Consider the following 6,102-nt stretch of genomic DNA (forward strand, 5'->3'; position numbering starts at 1 on the left):
CATCAAGATCCTGATGAGCAGCTGATTAGAATTAGGTGTAAGAGCAGGGTTGGACTTGGAACTAAATCCTGCACACCCAGCAAATATCCCAGGAAGATGAGGGTTTGCTATCCCTGGCACAGACGAAAATGGGAATGTAAATGCTACGACTGTCTGTATGGACTGTCTATTAATACCCAGAGGAACCAACATGTGTTTAGCCAGAGGGCTGCACATTCACTTCTCCATGCTGACTACCCACTTCCTGAGACAGAGAGAGAGGAAGCACATGATTCTGACCCCACACTATGTGAAGACCTGTGTCTGCATTTCGTACCACTGTCTCCGAGCTGTGTGTTTCTTTCTGTGTGTGTGGATGCCTATGTGTATGTAGGTCTGTGTGTGTGTGTGTGTATGTGTGTCTCCTATCTCCACAGTGAGCTATTGAGGACTGAAAGGCGTCTCTCTCTCACTCTGTCTGAGATGACGTGGCAGGTAATAGTCTCTTCTATTTAGTAGCATCATCAGTCCTGAGCATAGCCTTCTATAGCTCCAGACTATCACTGCTCTGTTGTGCTGGTGTCAACTCTGGGTATAGAGCATTAGCGCTATCATTATCATCTGAATGCCTCTCACAATTATCAATTATATGACTGACCGACTGAGCATTCAGGCTGTTGAATACATCTTGTAAGTTGGAGTGAGGGTCATGGTGTGAGATAGTTGTTGACTTTCTGTTGTAGTTTTTCTCAGTCTCTCTCTCTCTCTCTCTCTCTCTCTCTCTCTCTCTCTCTCTCTCTCTCTCTCTCTCTCTCTCTCTCTCTCTCTCTCTCTCTCTCTCACTGTGTGTGTGTTGACTCTGAATGTTTGTGTGTCCGGTCAGCATTCCAGATAGTGGTACCGAGCAGTAGACAGATGGAGTAGTGTCTGTGATTAACCTTTCCAAGACTCTACCCATGGACAGACAGAGACGAGACTCAGGTAATGACCAGCTCACTGTTCTAACAAGACCTGAGCTATGTTCGAATACCCATACTAACATACTGTATACTACATACTAATGAGTATATGTATTTTATTCCCCCTAGCAGAGCTGGTTAGGCTGTTTTCATGCTATTTGGAGAGTTGGTGACTGTAACTCTGCTGCTGGCAACAATTTTTAATTACCCTATTTGTCGACATTTACTGACACCGGCCATATTCAACGGATGTTGAGCGTTTGTAAATTCATCAGTTATTCTGCTCTCTGGCACACTCAGACACGAGTGCTCTGAAATCGGAGTAGAAGGCCAGAGCGAATTAACAATGACCATTGAGAACGCACAACAACTATACCACTTAGCTAAGGTAAGAATGACATATAGTTAATATACTGGCAGTTCAATGTATTAGTAGCCAACTAACGTTAGGTAGCTCGCTAACATACCAGTACGTACTGCTGTAATGATATGCTACAAGGATAACGTAGCTAACAAATTGTCAGCCAAGCTAACTGATTTGAAAAAGTCATTACTTTATTTACATTGCTGAACATGTTCTTAACATTTGTCATAATTACTTAAAGCAAAGAAATTGTATCCGCTCTCGTCGGACTTCGGCTGCATATTTTCTGCCATTTTCTTGAAATCTGAAAATGTTGTGAAGCCACGCCCATTTTCTGAAGAATTGTATTATCGGCCCTAAAAGCACAGAGTGTCCAGAGCTGGTATACTTCGTATTTTGGCGAATTTAGTACGACATCCTAGAACTCTTGGCATACTAACTCTATCCATACTATAACCAATACGCATACTACATACTCAATTTACATCACAAATAGTACGGTTAGTGCAGTTAGTATGAATATTCGAAACACAGCTCTAGAGTGTTTGGTGTCCACAGAATTTGCTGTTCTAAAATGATACGGACAGCATTTGTAGTCTTTTCTGGGTGATGGTGAATGGTTTACCTGAAAACAAGAGTAGAATAGTTTTACATACCTGGCTAGTAACATGAAGTGGACTATGGCAAACTGTGATTATGTGTGTTTGTGCATGTGCTTGAGTGTGTGTGCACCCTTCTGTGTCTGTCTGAATCATGCAGCAGGAGTAATATTAGAACTGAGCATGTGCAGGAGATGTCTACCCCTCGCAAAACCTCTAAATCCCTCTAAACATATACATCTCTCTCTTTATCTCTCTCTCTTTATCTCTCTCTCTCTCTCTCTTATTGGGCAGGGCTGTAAGTACACTGGGCTAGTGAGACAGAGAGAGCAGGGGAGAGAGAAAAGGGAATGGAGAGAGAGTGTAACTGGAAAGGAGAAAGAGAGGGAGAGTGGAAAGAGAGCCCGGAGGGTGCTTGACCGGAAGGAGATTGAGTGGCAGTAAAGAAGAGAGATAGAGAAAGGGTGGTGCCTCAGGGAATAAGAAACAGGGTGAGGCAGCAGAGTGAGAGGAGAGAGCAGTGTGCGTGTGACTGGGGGGATCCAGACATGGGACTAGCGCTGCAATGACAACCATGCTTAGCCCTAAAAACAGACAGACACGCAGGGGTAAGAACAATCTTTCATCCTCTCCTCCCCTCTTTCTCTCTGCAGCATCTCAGCAGTATGCCGGTCTTGCTGTCTCACGCTCTCTGCGACTGTTATAGAAACTGTGTCTCCATAATGCGTGCAGCACACTTTATCTCTTAGTGTTTTGGCTGTGTGATAGTTTACTTCTGTATTTGGATGATATGATTATTGCATCTCCTTGCATGTGATAAAGCCACTATCTGATGAGAGCTGTTCTCTCTTTTGCAGTCTCTGCTAGACTCAATGAAGTTTATGGAATTGATAACAATTGTTCAAGTATTCAGAACCCTTGACTTTTTCCACATTATGTTACGTTAAAGCCTTACTCTAAAATTGATGAAAAAAAATTGTCATCAATCTACACACAATACTCCATAATGACAAAGCAAAACAGGTTTTTAGCCACTCTTCAGTAAAAGGCACATGACAGCCCATTTGGAGTTTCTTAAAGGGCACCTAAAGACTCTCAGACCAAGATAAACAATATTCTCTGGTCTGATGAAGCCAGGGTTGAAATTCTGTGGCCTGAATGCCAAGCATCACATCTGGAGGAAACCTGGCACCATCTCTACGGTTTAGCATGGTAGTGGCAGCATCATGCTGTGGGGATGTTTTTCAGTGGCATGGATTGGAAGACTAGTCAGGATCGAGGAAAGATGAACGGAGCAAAGTTCATCTTTGGACCTCAGACTGGGGCGACAGTTCACCTTCCAACAGGACAATGATCCTAAGCACACAGCCAAGACAACGCAGGAGTGGCTTCGGGACAAGTCTCTGAATGTCCTTGAGTGGCCCAGCCAGAGCCTTGACTTGAACCCAAACGAACATATCTGGAGAGACCTGAAAATAGCTGAACTTGAGAGCATCTGCAGAGAAGAAATTCCTCATATACAGGTGTGCCGAGCTTGTAGCGTCATACCCAAGGAGACTTAATGCTGTAATCACTGCCAAAGGCGCTTTGTCATTATTGGGTATTTGGTGTAGATTGATGAGGGGGGACAAACAATTTAATACATTTTATAATTAGGCTGTAATGTAATATAATGTGGAAAAAGTCAAGGGGTCTGAATACCTTGCGAAGACACTGTATCAAAATACATGTTCTACCACAGCGACCATGTTATTTTTGTGAAGCCTATTTGATTTTGAGTTCAGACATATACAGTTTATATGTGAAAAATATTTCTAAGATCAATACTTTCAGTTTATCCAAATTCACTTCACTTGCGCAAATGGAAGGAAGCTTGTGCTGCTCATGATCAAATACACTGCTGTAAATCTGATTAAGGTGTTTACATGTCCTAATCATTAGAAAGATTGCTCAGAAAACCTCACGCCAATTAAAATAAGCAGAGAAGGGTGTTTTACATGACTAATGACAAACTTGGCCTTCAGCCATAATCAGTTTAATATCTAATCATTAGTATACCGTAAACGTACTCCTTGAAAATTATACACTCACTCCTTAAGAGCATAAATTATGTGAGTGAAGACATTCACGAGATCAGTCATTCATTCATTGCTCTGAACCGTGTATCTTCTAAAGAATCTATCCATTTTCCTTTATTTCTGTGCCCCAAAATGTTTAGATATATTGGTAAATAACCAGGCTGTTAGCTAGCTTGCTAATGAGGTAACATGACTGAACAAGGTGTAGCCTAAACAAATGCCCGTGAGTTTTTGTTCCGCCAGCCACTGTGATAGGTAGATACAATTTAAAAATGACCAGACAATACATTTATTTGCCACAATAACACCGGATTTGGATTTCGAAACTGGTGGGACTGGTGTTTTGCTAGCAGTATTTCTGTACTATTTTTTTATTTTAACTAGGCAAGTAAGTTACAAACAAATTCTTATTTTCAATGACAGCCTAGGAATAGTGGGTTAACTACCTGTTCAGGGGCAGAGCGACAGATTTGTACCTTGTTAGGTTGGGGGTTTGACCTTGCAACTTTCTGGTTACTAGGCCAACGATCTAACCACTAGGCTACCCTGCCGCCCCAAGCATGCAAAACAAAATACCACCTGATTGTTACACATGATCCTGATATCATATTGTTCTACCAGGTAAGCCTACTTTGCAGTTAAGATTTAATTTAGAAAGTTTCATGGGAAAGCCTTTAGAAATGACTGTTTCAGCATAACTAACTGGCTACACAAAGTGGTAGACACAGGCATTCCCATGTGTTACCTCTCAGAAAGTTGCAAAAAATTATTGCCAAGATAATCCACCCACCTGACAGATGTGGCATATCAAGAAGCTGATTATACAGCATGATCATTACACGGGTGCACCTTGTGCTGGGGGACAATAAAGGCCACTCTAAAATGTGCCGTTTTCAGGGTGCGTGCAATTGGCATGGTTACTGCAGAAATGTCCAACAGAGCTGTTGCCAGAGAATTGAATGTTCACGTCTCTACCATAAGCCGCCTCTAACGTTTTTTCAGAGAATTTGGCAGTCCATCCAACCGGCCTCACAACCGCATACCACGTGTAACCACGCCATCTCATGACCTCCACATCTCCACAGCTTCTTCACCTGCGGGATCATATGAGCGTGGGGAGGGAGGTGCTCAGGATTATTTCTGTCTGTAATGAAGCCCTTTTGTGGGGGAAAACTAATTCAGATTGGCTGGGCCTGGCTCCCCAGTGGGATGACCTGTTTCTTAAGTGGGTGGGCCCATGGCTGGGCCCATGCCCAGCCGTGGAATCCATAGATTAGGGCCTTATTTATTTATTTAAATTGACTGATTTCCTTCTATGAACTGTAACTCAGTAAAATCTTTGAAATTGTTCCATGTTGCATTAATATTTTTGTTCAGTTTACAAATCACTGATGCATTCTTTAAAGGTCCAATGCAGCCATTTTATCTCAATATCAAATAATTGCTATTTAACATTTAAGTACCTTACTGTGATTGCTTTCAATTACAATACTAAAAAAGAAACTAAAATAGCTTCTTAGCAAAGAGCAATTTCTCAAGCAAGAATTTTGCTAGACTGTCTGGGAGGGGTCTGGCGAACCGGACACCCCTATAGCCTCCGCAAGGCGTGGGGCCCATGAGCTCTGGGGGCCAATGCTCCATTCATCATTGTCTATTTTTAAATATAAATAATTTTAACAGTAACCCTCCAAAAAGTGTTTCATAAACTTTTTTAAATTTCCATATGTACTAGGAAGCTAAGTGTTTGCTTCTTGGCTTGATCAAAGTGCCTCAGACCTTGAAAAATAAATGATTGAAAATAAAGGGATATTGTAGCCCTTGATTCTGACTCTCAGTTCCATTCCATTACACATACGAGTCATTGGACAAAGGCGTCTTCTGTATGGGGGAGTTTTATTAAGTGTTGCAATGCTCGGTCTAAACATTAACACGTATTGTTTGCAGTACGGTTTTGGAAACATATGAGCGAGAAATAATTTTAAAAAAGGTTCAATTGATACACACGGCCATAGTTCCATGGTACATCGCTTGTTTGCGGAAAACAGACAGAAGACAGAGTGGACTACCTATGCTAATTAGCAATCTGTGTCTCCCAACACCTGTGTGTAAATAAAATACTGACT

At 41.9% G+C, this 6,102-nt stretch overlaps 1 long non-coding RNA gene across 2 annotated transcripts; it reads left to right on the plus strand.

Moving 5' to 3' along the window:
* The first annotated feature begins 244 nt into the window (after positions 1-244).
* LOC135533403 (uncharacterized) lies at positions 245-5,794 on the plus strand. Of its 2 annotated transcripts, none has more exons than XR_010454490.1 (3): positions 245-474; positions 863-960; positions 4,982-5,794. It is a non-coding gene; the product is annotated as an uncharacterized LOC135533403 (long non-coding RNA). The 2 variants fall into 2 exon arrangements; XR_010454491.1 differs by lacking the exon at positions 245-474 and adding an exon at positions 486-669.
* Positions 5,795-6,102: the final 308 nt, after the last annotated feature.

This window comes from Oncorhynchus masou, unplaced genomic scaffold (assembly GCF_036934945.1).
Source record: "Oncorhynchus masou masou isolate Uvic2021 unplaced genomic scaffold, UVic_Omas_1.1 unplaced_scaffold_2360, whole genome shotgun sequence".
NCBI classification, from domain to species: domain Eukaryota; kingdom Metazoa; phylum Chordata; class Actinopteri; order Salmoniformes; family Salmonidae; genus Oncorhynchus; species Oncorhynchus masou.